This window comes from Colobus angolensis, unplaced genomic scaffold (genome assembly GCF_000951035.1).
Source record: "Colobus angolensis palliatus isolate OR3802 unplaced genomic scaffold, Cang.pa_1.0 Scaffold324, whole genome shotgun sequence".
Classification (NCBI taxonomy): Eukaryota; Metazoa; Chordata; class Mammalia; order Primates; family Cercopithecidae; genus Colobus; species Colobus angolensis.
In genome coordinates, this window is record NW_012116533.1 from 1,134,209 (window position 1) to 1,153,361 (window position 19,153).

The 19,153-nt window shown below is 38.3% G+C and overlaps 1 protein-coding gene across 1 annotated transcript in view; it reads right to left on the reverse strand.

The window, feature by feature from the left end:
* The window catches only part of GUCY2F (guanylate cyclase 2F, retinal), a 111,019-nt gene extending 110,056 nt beyond the window's left edge, over nt 1-963 (reverse strand). The window contains exon 1 of the mRNA XM_011951666.1: nt 757-963. The gene's annotated coding sequence lies outside the window, so the exon portion shown is untranslated. The remainder of the gene's footprint in view (nt 1-756) is intronic.
* Between the last annotated feature and the right edge of the window lie 18,190 nt (nt 964-19,153).

The window sequence follows — 19,153 nt, forward strand, 5'->3', positions numbered from 1 at the left end:
AGGGAGGGAGGGAGGGAGGGAAAGAAAGGGGCAAGATAGGGGGAGGATGCCTTAAACCTCCACCTGCTGATTTCGGTTTAAGGAAAAAAACTAGCTCACTAAAGGCTTTCCTGGGGTTAATGGGAAATGTGGATATAACTAAAACAAAGTTTGAAGGTATGAAATTTTGGAAATAGAATACTAGTGACCCACAGTTGTTCTGGGGCCATTGCCTAGGTTACTCAGGTGTGAATACCTGCATGGGATCAGGCTTCTATGGAAAGCGGCTAGAGCATAGGGACGTGTAATTTCATTTCAGGTAGTTTTCACAATCTGGTGGGAAGCCTGGCTTCACACAGAAAACCACTGTTCTTTAAACATGTACAAAGAAAGACTATGACAAATAGCTCTGAGGGAAATGGTTCCTCATACTAGCTTGTCAAGCCGAGGACTTCTATGAAAGATTGATTTGTCTTTCTAGTTACAGCCTGAATCAAGTTAACAGCTTGTATAAGACAACATCAGGAAGAAATAAAAAGGAATCATGAGACAAACTAAACGAAAGCTTGGATGAGAGCCTTTGAGCTCAAATCTTGACTTAAAGTATCTCGAAGGCTCTCTTTAACCCGCCTTTCCTTCACTCTTTAATTTTTTTTTTTTTACTACATATTGCAGTAAAACTAATGTATCTCAATCAGAGTCTCAGCTCCCAGGTGGGCTGTGTTTTATTTCCCCCATTACAATCTTTCTTATAAACAAGGACTGTCAACTACTCACCAAGTAATTCACCGCTCAAATGTCTTCAGTTTACTGCCTGCACATGCAGACCACTGGCATAGCTACCTCAGTGTGCCCATTTCTTTGCATCCTCTATGCATTCACAATCCTGTCAAGGACTCCAGTCTGTTGATAAATTCCATTAATGGGGTAAATAATTGAAAGCATTAGTAAACGTTTTGAAAATCACTCTTCAGCATCTGCAGACCAAGACTTGGATTAGGATTTAGAGTGACACTTCTAATCCTTTAAATTGATCCCACCTGTAGCAGAGTTAGTGCTGACCTAAATGCAATGACCCAGAGATTAACAATTAGAGTCCCCTGGATAAATACGTCCTCCACAGACTACTGCCTTCTTTTAGCTTTCAAAGTCAGACACAAACTCTCAGATTTTGCCTCTGTGTTCTTCATTTTTCCATTCTGTCTAATAACCACCAGTCGCCCTTTCTCCAGGACAGTTCTAAATGCCAAAACATTCATCAGCTGTGATTCCAGCCCAGCATATAAAAGGTGATCCAGGCTGGCTCCCTGCAAAATTCAAAGCAGGTGAATTTTGTCTCCTTCTCCTATTCCCCTTAAGTGCCTTCACTGCCTTTCCTTCCAAGAGAGATTCCCTACTTCCCTCTACACCTTTGTACAGAGACATCATTTCCCCCATACTTCAGATGTATTCCTTTTCCTTAATAAGTTCCTCTCTGTCCTGGGCATCATTCACTCAGGGCCCTGTTCTGGATTCCCAATGTGAGAACTGGGATGTTAAGGGCTAAAAATGACTTCTATTAAATGAGAAATGTTTTTTAATAATAGTTGTATTGAGATATAATTTATCTACCACAAAAGTATACAATTTAGGGGTCTTTTAAGTATATTCAAACACTTGTGCAACATTTTCATTATCCCCACAAAGAAATTCTATTCTTGTTTAAAAGTCACTCCCCATTTCTCTCCTCCTCCTAGCCCCAGGCCACCACTAATTTACTTTCTCTATGGATTTTCCTATTCTGAACATTTCATGTAAATGGAATCATACAACATGTGATCTATTGTGAGTGGCTTCTTTCACTTAGCATACCGTTTTCAAGGTTCATGCATGTTCTAGCATGTATCAGTACTTCATTTCTTTTGTGGCCAAATAATATTCTACTTTTTTGGATATACCACACTATCAGTTGGTGGAAATTTGGGTTGTTTTCACCTTGGGCTATTGTGAATACTGCTTTTATTACCTTTGTGTAAAAGTTTTTATATGGACATATTGTTTTTATTTCTCTTTGGCATATACCCAGGGAATTGCTGGGTCATATAATAACTCTATGTTTTACATTTTTTGAATTAGCAAGCTGTTTTCCAAAGTGTATGCACCATTTTTCATTCCAACCAGCAATATATGAGGGTTTTTTACCTACATTCTTACCAACACTTGTTATTATCCATCAATATTTTTATTTAAGCATGGCAGGTATTTTATATGTACATTATCTTACATCATACTCACAACAACCATGAAGGTAGATATTACCCATTCTTTCCATTTTATAAATGAGGATGCCAAGACTGAGATAAATTAGGCAATAATCATACTTACTGAGTGCCGATTATGTGACAGGCATTTTTGGAAGCCCTGTCTCCTTGGATCTTCACAGTGACCCCATGAGATAGATACTATTTGAATTCCCAGATGTCCAACAGGTTAAAGTAACTTACCAAAAATCACACAGCCACTGGTCAGTAAAAACAGAATTTGAACTCAGACACTCTAATTCTAGTAGGTAATAGAGCCAGAAAATTTAAACGCAAGACTATTTGGCTCCAAGAAAGCTCACGTTTATCCTTGATGTATTCCACTAATGCACCTTTGTGTTATCCCTCCAAAGACTGCTTGCATTCTAACAGGGTCTCCAGAAACACACCATGACTACCCAAAGGAAACAAGCCCTAATTGTAGAATTTCAGGTGACCTGATGGAAATACTGGTGCAAGTGAGGGCCCCAGTTAGCATTCTCTATGTACTGCTGCATAGTGCCATGAGCAACTCCAGCATGGATTTTATGAGAAGGTTCTGATGAGGACTAGGATGTTCAAGGGACCATCATTCAAGGAATGTTCCAAAATCCTGAACAGAGATAAGATTCTAAATTTATAGGTAGAAGTAGCTGGGAATTGGCACATAAATAAAATCTCTAAAGTGAATTTGCTTCTTTTGATTAAGAGTTCCACAAACACTTGTTGCTGTATGGGCTTTACATATACTGACTCAATGGATCATCACAACTGTCCTATGGGGTAGGTATTATTATCATCCACATTTTGTAGATGAAAAACTGAGGCACAAAGAGATTAAGTAGCTTGCCCAAGGGCATACAGCTAGTTTGTGGTGAAGCCATCTGTGAAAATAAGTAATCTAACTTTAGAGTCAGAGCTCTTAACCACTGCCTCTTAATCACAGTATGGGGCTCGTTGGATTTGTCCATAAACTCAAAAATTCCCATTGGATCTCTAAGTTTTAGTTACAGTATAATTAAAGATGATTTTAGAACAGAAATCTAAAACCATTTGGGGTCCTCATGAATCTAAAATTATACAGATACTTCAAATCCATTTGCGAGTACAAACTTAAGAATTATTCCTACACACCTTTTAGAACTGCTATCAGAAACATCAGCACACTGTATGATTAAGTATTGACCTTAGTGTTCTCACAGACTCACAGCACCAGAATGTTCATGGATTCTACTAGATGTTGTTGGAACTCATATCAGTTCCTCTCTATGTTTCCAATATCGAAGCCTAACAATTTACAAAATTTTCATCTTCTCTGGATGATCTTTACTTCCTCAGGTGCCATGGAATGAAAGAATCCAAAATAGCACCCTCTCCCTCCACAAAACTGTGAAGCCAGTCACATCCCTTTAGCTTTCCTCTTAATATTAGCTGCAAAGAAAAAAAAATGTAGCCCTTTTACATTTAATATATATTACTACTAAACACTACAGGGAACTCCTAATTACATACATCATGGGAAATGGCCTTACATAATGTTAGCCTAGGATCCTTGTATTCCTTTGGAGACTAAGATGCAGGGCTGGGACATGAGGTATAAAAATGATTCAGAATGGTGTGCTTCTAGTTAATCATCCAGAATAAGGCTTAGACAAGTAGCTCTTTGTCCTGGGGAAAGTGAGAACCTGGGGAACAAGGGAGGTGATGGACGAAGACAAATTAGAATTAGAGAGGGAAACTACAAGAAAGGATGTTAGGCAAACTTACACATTTTGCTCCATTCCAGTGAGGGCCCTGAAATGTGGTTCTCGACCTTCCTTTAGATTTTGCACCTAACCCTACCTGACAGAAAGTTATTTTTCTAATTCAGTAGTAATAACAAAATTCTCTGTCTGCTTATAGTACTCAACAAATACTTTAGGCCGGGCGCGGTGGCTCAAGCCTGTAATCCCAGCACTTTGGGAGGCCGAGACGGGCGGATCACGAGGTCAGGAGATCGAGACCATCCAGGCGAACACGGTGAAACCCCGTCTCTACTAAAAAATACAAAAAAACTAGCCGGGTGAGGTGGCGGGCGCCTGTAATCCCAGCCACTTGGGAGGCTGAGGCAGGAGAATGGCGTGAACCCGGGAGGCGGAGCTTGCAGTGAGCTGAGATCCGGCTACTGCACTCCAGCCCGGGCGACAGAGCGAGACTCCGTCTCAAAAAAAAAAAAAAAAAAAAAAATAAAGCACTCAGCAAGACATATATTGTTTCATAAAAGTAGAATAGCTTTGGGCAACAGGCAAAATGATAATTTCCGGTTTTTGAGCTTCTCCTTTCAACTGGCACTGTTAGCATTACTTCATTTATTTCTCACACCATCCCTAAGAGGTAGGGAAAATTCTTATTCTCACTTTAGAGATGGAGAAAAAATAAAAAATAAAGCACAGGAAGTTTATGTGCTTTGGCCAAAGTCACACAGCTGATAAATGGTGGAGCCATGATGCAAATTCAGGTAGCATGGTTCCAGGGCCTGACGCTGAATAATTTTGCTATACTGCTTCAGGACGCAAAGCAGTTATTGAAGTGTATTACGCTTGCATATTTACAGTATACGTTATTTTGTTTACATATATGTGTGTGTGTTTGTGGCATTATAAATGAGTTTGCTTTTCTTCAGTTTTGAGTGGAGAGGTGACCCAGCGTTCTGCCATTTAGCCCAGAAAACGTGACCCGAATAGATCTCAGTGCTGCCCTCTAGTAGTCAGCTCCCACACTGAAAGTAAAGCCAAGGTTGTAATGACACCATATAGCCGCAAGATGTCAATATTTTACCACTATTATCAAACTCCTCTACGATCAATTTTTTTAGAAATTAATACAGGTTGCCTGATTGTTGTAAAAATATGTTAGAAAATTCAGAACAGTAAAAACCAGAAAACATTTTTTGTTTGTATTGAATCTTGTATTTTTCCAAGGTTATATTCAAACCAGATACACAATTTTGTACACTTTTTTTTTTAATTTGACATTAAAACATACCTATGTTCTCACTAAGGGCACAGGATTTGGAGTCAAACTGACTTGCCTTCAAACCCCATTTCCATATTCCCTAGCTGTGTGACCTGAGGTTAATTACTTAATTTCCCTAAAGCTTTGGGTTTCCTCAAATGAAAGAAATTATGATAAACAGAACTATTTCCCAGCACTGTTGTGGCGATTGAAAAGAATGATGCATATTAAGTGTCGCACACAGTGGGTGCTCAAAACATGGCATTTCTTTAGACCATGCTAATCCCATGGCACTCTTGTTTTTAGAAGCTCCACTCTACATTTTATCACATATACTTTGACATGTACACACCCCGTATCCTATGTTAAATAAGTATATTTTTTGCTAAAAATTTGAGATGATTTTAAAATTTTGCCTTTGAAATTTATTATCAGTTATGCTTCTTAGCAGAGATTATATATACTAAAGAATTCTTACAAACTTATACAATCTAACCAACCATTTTCCCAATGTGTCAAAATTGTTCTGAACATAAAATGTAATAATCTATAAAAATGATGAGTTACAGTTTTTGACACTTAAACATTTATAGACTTTGATTTTGCAGTTATCTTCATATTTTGAAGCCAATAGCTTTTGTCAAGCTTCAAACCCCTTTGGCAGATCCTTGGGAAGTTCATAGGCCTTAGGTATTGTCCTTGTAGTGCTCAATGGATTAAAATAAAAGAATCTGGTTAACATTATTATCATTTCACTTATGCATTATTTTATGGCTACAGAATATTAAATTTTGTATATGTTCCAAAATGTACTCAATCATTCCTCTAGTATTATATATTTAGGTAGTTTCCAAATTTTCCCTATTATAAATGATGCTACAATGCATATCGTTAAATATAAACCTCTTTTCAGTATATTAGGATCATTAATTTAGGATAGATTCCCAGAAGTAAAATTACTGAGTCAGAGTGTATAAGTATCAGTAATGGTGCTTAACATGTATTGTTCAATTACTTTCCAAAATATTTGGACCAATTTATGCTCTCACCAATGGTCAATAAAAGTGTCTATTTTATTGCCCTGTCACCAGCTGCAGGTTGTCTCAAATTTATATTTGTCAATTGTATAGGCCAGAAACAGATGTTTGGTGTTAACATCTATTTTTCTATTACTATTGAGTTATTTTAAAATTATTCTCTCATAATTTTATAAGTCATACACATTTTCTGCTTTGTGAATCTTCTCTTTGTCTCTTTCCCTGCTTCTAAGGTCCAATGGCAGACAGAGGATTCCCCAAAATTAGTGTTTTTGCACAGTCTTATGCAGAAGCAGGTAGTTAATAATACTATATAGTGCTTATAAACTGTGCTAATACTATGGATTGACTTGCTTCACTTCCATTCCACCCCGGAATCTTCTGTACCTAAGATTTTGCATGTGTATTAGATGTCACCAAGTAGATGCACTTATATGAAGTTTGGCAGTTAAAAGTGGGCTGAAAAACTATCTGTATACATGAGGTTTTCTGCAGTGTTCATTTTCCACCTTCCTAGGTATCAAGAGGAAGTGATGTGCTATCCCCACCAAAGTCAACAATAGCAGCATCCTGATCTGGTTTCTAATCACGGGGTCACAGCTATTGGATGCTCTTCATCTAGCTCCCTAGGTATTCGGAAACAGCTGCAGCTGCTGCAAACGAGAAAATAGCAGGTTCTTGATTCTGGCAGAGCTCTACAGGTGACATCAAAGGTAGTAATTCCCTTAAAGTTTCAGTTCCGTATTTTTCTGGAACTATGCTTGTGAAATAGACCTGTAGACCTTTCAGCAATCTTATAAGTACTCAGTACCGTGTTTTAAATTCCTTCCTGTAAATTGTTAGGAACTTTTTGGAACATGATCTAACTGTATATATTACAATATAAAAATATATATACACTTTGACCTAGCAATTGTACTTGGAAAATTCTCTTGCATGGAAATAAAAGCATTAGCATGCATTGTCACAAAGATATTTATTGCAGTGTTATTTTAGTGGCAGAAAACAACCTCAGGAAACCCTGAATGCCCACCAATGAGGCAGTGGTTACATTCATTACAGAACATCCATGCTGCAGAATACTATAAGTCAAACTAAAAAATTTTAAAAAGTTTTTTAAAAAGAAAAGGTTGTCCATTTATTGATCTGAAAGTATGCCATGATACATTTAAGGAAATGGTCTATATAATTCCATTTTTTGTAATTAAAGAGGCAAGCACATTCCTTTCTGCTTAAGAAACTTACAGTGGTTTCTGTTTTCTGCCCTGAACCCTGACTGGTACACACACTGTCATCATTATCACCATTCAACATTATATATCTGAGGTGGTGCAAACAGCTGGTTTCTCATCCAGTTATGAATCTCATAAATAAAATAAATATACAAGAAAATTCTTGGAGGCGCAATACTTATTAAAATATTTTACCACACAAGGGACTTCTGTTTTAAGATAGAGCAACTTGTAGCAAACTAATGCTGTTGCCGAGAACAACTAGAAAAAAATCAGGTGAAATACTCCCCAAAAAGTTCCTTTTTGAAAGCATCAGAAAGCCAGGCCTTGAGAGGTAAGAACCGAGAAAGAAGGGAAGTTCATCAAAATCAGCTCAACTTTCTGCATGTTGTTTTTCCCTTAGGGTATTTCTCAATTCTTGGTCCAGAAACTGGGTAGAGGGTGGCTCCTATGAGGCAGAGAAGTCAACAGAGCTTTAGGTAATATCACAGGACTCGGAGTACAAAATTGAAGTTTAAGGTCTGCCAAGGCCAGCCAGGATTTGAACAGCCATGAAACTGCAGAGAGAAGCAGCACAGGAAAGTGAGCCTGACACTTAGCACAACTTTTCCACTCCAGGAAATTGCCAATTAAGTTGCGCGGGGCAAAAGATTGTAAGCCCTGCAGAGTTGGCTAAAAAGTAGAGCGGAGTTTCAGGAAGATTCACAGAGCTGAAGATACAAAATTTGGAGTTCAGAACTTCTCAAGGAGGAGTGTCCCTGGGAAACATCTATCCCTGGTTTTCATTTGGGATCCCTGGAGAGCTACATCCTAGCAATGGAGTAAACTAGAAATAGGTTGAGTCTAGCAAACACTGCAAACCAGCCTCACGTCAGCTCAGTGGCTGAAAAGATTAAGATAATTTGCCCTTCTGCTGCCTGGCAAAATATAGGGTGAATCCTCTCTGGAGCACATAAGATCATCTAGAGTCTATATACTTTTTTAGGCACAAAGTCTGGCACTCAGTGAAAACCTAACTAATGTAGCAAGAAACAGCACCAAGAAGAAAAAAAAAAAAAAAAGCAGGCAACAGAAACAGACTTAATGACCAAGTTATTGCAGTTATATGACATGGACTATATATATTCAAGAAAATGAAAAGCAATGTGGAGAATTTCACCAGAAAACTAGAATCTATAAAAAGAATCAAATGGAAATTCTGAAAATGAAGAATACAATAAATGAAATTAATAATTCAATAGTGGGCCACATAAAGTCTAAGGTTCACCACTACTTTGTATGATATTCTGAGTACCAGTTATGTTATTCCTTCTGGAAGACTCCCTTCCCCCATGGTGTGTAGCATCCGGGGACTGCCAATCAATATGCCCTGCCCTCCTCTGACCAAGAAAGTGGTGGGCACTAGGTCCAAACCAAGTCAATTGGATTTGCCTAAGAATTTGAATCTTGAGCTAAGCAATGCAAAGATGAAAAACAGAGCTGATTCATAGTGCCAATGGTGCCCTGGTGATATGGTTTGCCTCTGTGTCCCCACCCAAATTCCAACCTTGAATTGTAATAATTTCTTCATGTCAAGGGCGGGACCAGGTGGAAGTAATTGGATCATGGGGGTTGTTTTCCCCATGCTGTTTTCATTTCCCCATGCTGTTCTCATGATAATGAGTGAGTCTCATGAGAGCTGATGGTTTTATAAGCATCTGGTATTTCCCCTGCTGGCACTCATTCTCTCTCCTGCCACCCTGTGAAGAGGTGGCTTCTGCCATGATTGTAAGTTACCTGAGACCTCCCCAGCCATGTGGAACTGTGACTTAATTTAACCTCTTTTCTTAATAAATTACCCAGTCTTGGGCATGTCTTCATTAGCAATGGGATAAGGGTCTAATGCACCTGGAAAAGTAGCTCATTAGGTCCCTCCACATAGATCCTGGATGATGTCATGATTTCCATCTTTTTTGAGACCTGCTGGTTTAATTATTCCTTCTGCAAGCTAACTCATTGTCTTCCAAATAACTTCCTTGACTAGCCAGTGTATTAATTCAGGTAAGTAATACATCAACTGCCAAATTTCAGTGGCTTTAAAATATAAGTCTATTTCCCATTCATGTCCTACCCAGAGTGGGTCTACTCAGGGACCCAAGCTCTTTCCATTCTTTGGCTCTCCTCTCTTCCGGGTCTTAGAAGTCCTCTGCATTCAACTGGCAGGATAAAATGTGGGAGATTTTTATGGAAAATGGCACATATCACTTCTGCTCACATTCCATTGCCCAGAACTTAGATACATGGCCATACCTTGGTGGAAGGTAGACAGGGAAATGTAATCTAGATGGGTGTCCAAACAAAAGAGGAGAATATTATTATGTATGAGCATCTGCAGTCTACGTACCACAGCCAAGGTCAGTTCTGTTACTTGCTGACAAAGGACCATGATCAATACAGATAGATAGGATTTTAACAGAGCTTAAAGAGGAGAGCAACTCAGAGAGAGGAAATGGTGTAACCAAAGAGAATAGAGCGTCACGTGGTTTGGCTGGAATGTTGAATGCATGATTGGGAGCAGTGGGAGGCCAGTGGAAGAGGTAGACAGGGTCTTGAATGCCAAACTGAATTCCGTAGGCCAGGAGTTGATACACTATAGTCTGCAGGGCAAACCTAGCCTGATCCCTGTTTTTGCAAGTAAGGTTTTGTGGGAACACATTCACACTCATTTAATTATGTATTGTCCATAGATTATTTTCTTATACAATGGCAGGACTGAGTAGTGCAACAGAAAATATATGGCCCACAAAGCCTAAGAATACTTACTATCTGGACTTTTACATAAAAAGTTTGCCAACCTCTACTGCAGGCAATTGGGAACCACTGAAGGAAATTAATTGATTAGATGAGTGGTATGTAATATTACAATGGCACCACTACATAGAGGTAAACTGGAATGTGTGAACCAGTTGTTTGGTTTGGGGTAACGGACCAGAGAGAGGGGTCACATAAATTACTCAGGGAACTACTACAACAGTCTAAGAAGTAACAGTAGTAGTTACCGTTAATTGGGTGGCTACTACTTGACAAGCACTGTGATATGTATTTTGCAAGCATTATAAAATTTTATCTTCACAAGAACCCTATGAACCACATACTTTTTATTTCCATTTTACAGATGAGAAAACTGAAAATCATAGAGATTACATTACTTCTTAGTCTCTTTTGCTGGCTCTTCTTCCTCTCCCTCCTCTTGGGAGGGCAGCATTCTGCATGGTAGTTAAGAACATGAATTCCAAAACAAGACTGCCTTTGTCCAAGCCTCAGTTTTACCATTCGCTTCCTATGTGACCTTGGGAAGTTACTCAACCTCTTTGTGCCTCAGTTTCCTTATTAGTATAATGGTGGTAAAGATCAAAATGATACTTCCCAGGGTTCTGGTAAAGGATTCAATGAATTACTCTATGTCATGCACTTAGGACAGTTCCTGGCACTTAGTCAGGCATATAACACATTTGCTATTATTTTTCCCAACCTCTGAATCTTAGCGTATTCCAGGAATTGGTCCAGGACCCTCTTTTCTTCTCTAGCCATACTTCCATCATGACTTTGTCCAAGGTTTCCATCTCCCATGACATTTAGTTTCCCACTACCCTGTTTTGTTTTCACTGGGGCACAATCTAAAAATATCTTATTTATTATTTTGTTAACATATTTATAATCTATCTCCCCCACTTGAATGTAAGCTTCATGAAGACAGAGACTTATTGTTGTTTATTGCTGAATCCTTAGGGCCTAGAACAGTACCTGGTGCTGTTAATGCCCAATAAGTATTCATTGAATGATAAAACGAACTTAGCCAAGTGGCAGATATAGAATTGAAACCCAGGTCTAACCAAGGCCAATACCTATGCCCTTCATCACCATACTATATAGTATAGTAACCATAAAAACAGGAAGGGTGGATTCGAGAATCATTTAAGAGGCAGAATTGAAGTAACAGTAACTGGTTTGATGACAGTGGAGGTGGGAGTGGAGGAGGGCTGCGAGTCAAACATGATCTTGAGATTTAGACCTGGATGACAGTGATAGTAGTGTTTTAAAATGTCCTTTCTCTGAGTGTAATTGACTTTTATTCATCAGAAGATCCCTGAAATATCTTAGAACTGAGTTAGGAACACAGCAAGAGGTACACAGTCTTGGGGAGACGGGGACAAATTTCATTTTGGGAAATGTTAACTTCTAGGTGGTATAGTAGGGAGATGCAAAGGCAGAGTTGAAGCTGAGAAGAGAAATCCAGGCTAGAGCTATTGATTAGGGGTTAATTAGCTTAGAGGTAATAGTTGAAATCCTAGTAAAATGCCCTCAAGGCCCTGGCATTCTAGGCCTGTAATGGACATAGCATCCTCCAAGGTCTCTGAAATGTCTTTGGGGTCATTCTCCCATTGTCTTGATGAATATCATCTGGATTCCCTCTATCTATACTAACCTTATCAAACAGTAGCTTGGCAACACTCTTGGTTTTCTCTTCTAAACACACTTTTTTATTGTTTACAAGGTCAGGCTGAAAACTTTTCAAATCTTTATGTTCTGCTTCCATTTTAATTAAAAATTTCATCTTTAAATTGTTTCTCTGTACTCACTTCCTACTATAAACAATTACAAGAAGCCATGCAACCACTTCATTTTCCTGCTAAAAGATTTCTTTTGCCAGATATCCTAGTTCATCACTCTTAAATCCTGCTTTCCACAAAGCCCTCAGACATGGATACAATTCAACCAAATTTTTTGCCACTTTATAATAAGAATGGCCCTTCCTCTAGTTTCCAGTAAAATAATCCTCATTTCTATCAAAGACCTCATCAGAATGACCTTCCTTTACTGCCCATATTTCTACCAATATTCAGTTCACAACAACTTAGATAATCTCTAAGACTGAGTTTCCCTCTATAGCTCTCTTCTTCTTCTGAGCCATCATCAGGGTCACCCTTAATGCTTCCTTCATAGTAATATAGGCTTTTTCCAGAATTCACTTCAAAACTGTTCCACCTTCTACCCATTACCCAGTTCCAAAGCCACTTTCACATCTTTAGGTATTGGTTATAGCAACACTCTACTTCCCTGGTGCCAATTTCTGTCTCAGTCTGTTTTGTGCTGCTATAACAGAATATCGCAGACTGGGTAATTTATAAAGAGAAGAAATTTAATCTCTCACAGTTCTGGGCACAGAGAAGTCCAAGATCAAGGTGCCAGCAGGATTGAGCCTGTTCTATCTGCCTCCAAGACGGCAACTTAAATGCTGCATACTCTGGAAGGTAGGAACATTATGTCCTGACCTAGCAGAAAAGCAGGAGAGAGAACCCACTCCCACCAGCCCTTTTTTTTTTTTTTTTTTTTTTTTTGAGGCAGAGTCTTGCTCTGTCTCCCGGGCTGGAGTGCAGTGGCAGGATCTCAGCTCACTGCAAGCTCCGCCTCCCGGGCTTACGCCATTCTCCTGCCTCAGCCTCCCGAGTAGCTGGGACTACAGGCGCCCGCCACCTCGCCCGGCTAGTTTTTTGTATTTTTAGTAGAGATGGGGTCTCACGGTGTTAGCCAGGATGGTCTCGATCTCCTGACCTCGTGATCCGCCCGTCTCGGCCTCCCAAAGTGCTGGGATTACAGGCCCACCAGCCCTTTTTATAGCAGCATTAATTCATTCACAAAGTCAGAGCCCTCATAAGGTAAACACCTTCTATTAGGTCCTACCTCTGAATATTGTTACAGTAGGAATTAAGTTTCCAACACATGCGTTTTGGAGGAGACAAAAACATTTAAACCACAGCAATTCTTCATAGGAAAATCTCCATGAGGCCATAGGAGTATGTTTCAGGAGAAATTGGTAAAGTACCAGGAGCAAGTAACCATAGGAGTGTTAAATAACCTGCTCAAGTGGATGCCTTTCAGATCTGCCTGTGCCCAGTCTTGTATATACCACTTCAATTTTATAGCAGAATACTGATGAATATATTCATTTTATGATTCAGTTAATCAGTTAACACACCCAATTTATAAGAAGTTCAGGTCATACAGTTTCCTTATGTCCCATAGTCAGGAATTCAGTTCCTGCCAGGGTCTAATAGCAAGCTAGGAGCTGACTTTCAAACAGAGAATTGTTGTCAGTCAAGGAGAGCATGAACTTACTCCAAGCATTTGGTCTGCAATGTAATATTTTTATTGGAGATTTCCAGAGACATCTTTCAGAAACTTTGTCTTCTGTAGACTCATCCTTATTATTATTTTCTAGTAATAAGGCCGAAGTGGCAGCACAACTTTCCCCACAGTCTGGACCCTTTTCTGCACTGGGCCTTTCTTCAGTACCTAATTAAACATGCTCAACTATAGGGTACATTGCCTTCAAAATCCGAAAAGGCCCACCAAACGTTAAGCCTTTTTCTTTATGGTGAGCAGTGCAAAGTGCAGCAATTTTCCTTTTAGAAGGATATCTCAAGGTGCTTCAAGTTCTAGGGGCCACTAGAAACTTCATCTACATGACAGGATCTTGAACTATGTCCCACCATATATATATAAACATATCTTACTAAGGTATCTAGTTTTATTTCTACTTCCTGATCATCAAATCTAATTAGCATAATATTATCAATTTAATAGAACAATAATGAACTGTGGGATGGATATCAAGATGGTCAAGATCCCTCTCAACTATATTATGATACAGAATAGGAAAATTAGAATAGCTCTGGGAACAAGGAAAAACATAACAGTCATCCCCACTTCTGATTTTCACTACTGAGAGGAATGGGAAGAGGAAGCATTTTCCAAGTCAACAGCTGCATACAACAGACCAGAATCTGTGTTGATTTGCCTTAGTAAAAATACCATATCCAGAACTGGAGCTGTGGCTGGCATCATCACCAAAATAAGTCTGTAACAATTTGCAGTCATTATCCACAACCTATCTCACTTTTATACCAGTTAATCAGATGAGTTAAATGGGGATGAGGTAGAAGTTATCACCCCTGCATCTCTCTAGTCTTATCTCTGCAGTTCCTCCAGAGATATGATATTGCTTTTGGTTTATTGTCTTTGAGCCGGATGAAGGGAATTTCCAAGGGCTTTTACTTGGCCACTTCCTACCATAAGATACCTCATCCTTCAGGTGGGGACAAGGTAGGGATTCTGCCAGTTACTAAGTATATATGTTCGTACTATACGTTCAATGTCTATAGAAATAACCACTGAATGGATCTCTTGTTCCAATGGATCAGAGCCAGTGTATAATAGATCATTTAAAAATTCTGGTATGTTTTTTCCCCACTGCACAGTCCCCTTAGTACATGGCTGAAGGCCACTTTGGGAAAAGCTTAGGGAAAGATTGACAGTATATACATATGGCCATATAATAGGGTGCTTCTTCAAAAGGATCCAACCACCTCTCCATTTGAGAAGCTCCAAGTCTATTAACAAGCTTAAGTCTAAGAACTAGGTAAGAGGCTATCAATTGCCACTGTTTTGACTCAAGTTAGATTTTTGTCCAATAGACCTAAAATTTTTCCACATGTATCAAACAAGCAGCATTTTCATAGGCTGCTCATATATTTCATTTGAGGGATTCTATTACCAATTAGCTACCACAGTTCTCTCCATTCCAAAATACTCAAGTTGCCATTATGCCACTGTGGCTTACTGTGATAATTGTATTCCCTTATTTGTAATGGTTAGGTGTTACCATATGTGTTCCATAATTTCAAAAATCCATTATTCACAAAGTGATCAGAGAATCCAATTCCACTACATCATGGACTCCTTCTACAGTGCATTCAGGATGTTCAAATATTTTTGCTTTATTAACTAGGCCATGATTGATATACTGAGATTAAGCTTTGATTAGTCATCCTAGTGGACCACTAATGACAATCCCAAGTGCAGTCATACATCACATAATGACAGGGATATGTTCTGAGAAATGCATTATTAGGCAATTTCATAATTGTGCAAGCATTATAGAGTGTACGTATTCAAACCTAGATGTATAGCCTACTACACACCTAGGGTATACGGGACAGCCTACTGTTTAGGCTACACGCTTGTCCTGCATATTACAGTACTGATTACTATAGGCAACTGTAACACATAATAGTAAGTATTTGTGTACCAAAATATATCTAAACCTAGAAAAGGATCAGTAAAAGTACAACATAAAATATAAAATATGGTAAACCTGTATAGGGCACTTACCATGAATGGAGTTTGCAGGAAAGGAAGTTGTTCTGGGTAAGTCAGTGAGTGAGTGTTGAGTGAATGTGACAACCTAAGACATTACTATATACTACTGTAGATTTTATTAACACTGTACACTTAGGCTACACTAAATGTGTAAAAAAATAAATAAATAAGTAAAATAACTACATCATGATGTTACAATGGCTATAACATCGCTAGGTGGTAGGAATTTTTGGTTCCATTATAATTTTTATTTAATTTTCTTTTTAGGGTCTCACTCACACTATCACCCAGGCTAGAGTGTGGTTGTGTGATCACAGCTCACTGAAGTCTCGACCTCCTGGGCTCAACTGATACTTCCACCTCGTTCTTCTGAGTAGCTGGAACTACAGACACACACCATCATGACCAGATAATTTTTTAAAAATTTTTTGTAGAGAATGGGGTCCCAGTATATTGCCCAGGCTGGTCTTGAACTCCTGAGCTAAAGTGATCCTCCTGCCTCAGCCTCCAAAAGTGCTGGGATTATAGGTGTGAGCCACCATGCCTGGCTTCCATTATAATCTTATAGAACCACCACCATATATGCGGTTTTTCATTGAACAAAACATCATGGTGCAGAGCATGACTGTACTTGAATACTATCATATTCAATCCTGAATCTTGGGAGAGTGAAACTCTGTCAATATATCTTACATTTCTTCCCCTTGATCTAACATCTGTAATGTGATGAATACATCAGTAAGCTAAAATAGTGACTGTGTAAAACAATATCTACTTTGGGATCAAAAATATAGTAAAACAATGCTGGACAATGAATACATATAAGACAGAGTGGAATGATCAGAATTAAAGTGTTCTATGGTCCTTGTATTGTTTGGGAGGGTGGCAAATATAATGATTTAATTGAAACATTATTAAATATGCAGCACATTTCTAAAATAGAAAAAGAGAATATAACTAAAATAATGGAAACAGAGCATATAACTTTCAAGTCAAAAAGGAAAAGAATAGTTGGGGATAAACAGACACATCCATAAAAATATCAATCTGAAAAGAAGCAAAAAATGAGGCGAAGAAAGAAAAAACAAAAGAACAACAATGAAAAAGATAAAAATGAATGTTAAATGTATAAACAAATCCAAATATATCACTAACTGCAATGAATACAATAGATTAACCTCTTCATTTAAAGTCACAGACTGGACGGGAAAAAAGACTTCTACTTCTAACTACAAATGAGTAGCATTTATCTGACTAAGTCTCCCTCTGAAAATAATTATAAAAATTATACAAAATACAGTTTTAAACAAAGTCTTTGGAGATACTGAAGAACAACCAACATAGGCAGGACATGATACGTTACTTTCCTTGAAAGGAGAAATGCACATGAGGAGAGTTTCACATTCATCCGGGCATTCACCAAAGGATATTTTTCCGATTTGAGAAAGCATGAGTATTTCTGGGATGAGGAGACAGAGGTAAGATCTCAGGCTACTAAATTGAGGTAGGGTTGAAGGCTGAGAGACAAAGTCATAGAAAGAAGGGAATCACAGAGAAATTGATCCCCAAATCTGCATACAAATCTTTCTCATATTGTTAGGAGACTCCAAAGCTACACATGTCCACAAGACTCCAACAAACCAGTTCTATCTTAAAACCAACTCACAACAGCTCATTAAAGGTGATTGTACACATCTCTTCCCAACTTCTCATTCAATGATGTTACATTGGTATCTTTAAATCCTTTATGATGGGAGTACTTACACCATGAAAATCAGCAAATACTATAAGTCATGGCTTTTTCTACCTCCCTAAAGAGGTGACTTACCAAAAGACCTCCCAGTAGAAAATAGCAACTGAGAGGCCAAAAATGATAAGCTAATCTCCACAGCTCTGTAGCAGTGGGAAGAAAGAAGCAAACATTCATGTCTTGCCAGAGTGGAAGAAGGAAACATGATAACCACTCCTGGATTTCTGTTGAAACAAAGAGAGGCCACATTCTAGAAGTAAGGGCTATAAGCCTAAAGGTAAGAGTAAAACTGAAATACAACAACCTCAACAAAGCCTAAAACCAGCTGGTGATCCATCAGTAATTCTACCTGCCTCCAGAAGAAAATTTAACACTATTTGGAGGATAACAATATCATCTAGATTTCTAAAATGTCAACAACTTTTTATACACAATATCTATTTGTCTATTCAATAATCACAAATTATGCTAAAAAATAGAACCAAATATGAAAAGAAAAGGAAAACATAGAAACAGACCCAAATGTATTTCAGATTTTAGAGTTAGCTGAGAAAAACTTTTAAATAATATGATTAACACATTCAAGAAAATAGAAAGAAAGGTGGAAATTTTCACCAGACATCTGGAATCTATAAGAAAGATCAAATGGACTTCAACTAGCATGAACCCAAAGAGTGCCCACAAGGCCGGGCATGGTGGCTCATGCCTGTAATTCTAGCACGTTGGGAAGCCATGGTGGGTGGATCACTGGAGCTCACGAGTTTGAGACCAGCCTGGGCAACATGGCAAAACCCCATCTCTACAAAAAATTTAAAAATTAGCCTGTCAAACTGGTGTGTGCCTGTAGTCCCAGCTACTCAAGAGGCTGAGGTTGGGAGGATTGTTCGAGCCTGAGGCAGAGGTTGCTGTGAGCCGATATCATGCCACTGCACTCCAGCCTGGGTAACAGAGTGAGACCCCATCTCAGAAAACACACACACACACAAAAGAGTGCCTACACCAACACACATTATAGTCTAACTGTCAAAGTTCAAAGACAAAGAGAGAATCTTGAAAGCAGCAAGAGAAAATCAACTCATTATGTATAAGGAGCTCCCATGAGATTATTCAGAAATTTTCAGAAGAAATATTATAGGCAGAAGGGAATGGGAGGACATATTCAGAGTGCTGAAAGATAAAAGCTACCAAGAACATTATATCCAGCGAAACTGTCCTTCAAAAATAAAGGAGAAATAAAAACCTTCCCAGATAAACATATTCATCTTGGAAAAGGCCGAGAGAGTTCATCACCATTAGACCTGCCTTACAAGAGTTTCTAAAAAGAGCCTTTCAGGTTGAAACAAAAGGACACTAGACAGCAACATGAACGTATATAAAAATATAAAGCTCTCTAGTAAAGGTATAATAAATATATAGACAAATACAGAGTTCCCCAATATTGTAATAATGGTGGTACATAAATCACTTTTAATTGAGGTATAAAATTTTAAAGATAAAATTATAAAAATAACTATAAAATGATATTAATGGATACAAAACATAAAAAGATATAATTTGATAATATAAAGTGTGAGGGCATATAAAGGAATAGATTTTTTGTATAGAACTGAAATTAAGTTGTCGTCAGTTTAAAATAGATTGCCATAACTATGTTTTATGCAATCCCCATGGTAACCACAAAGA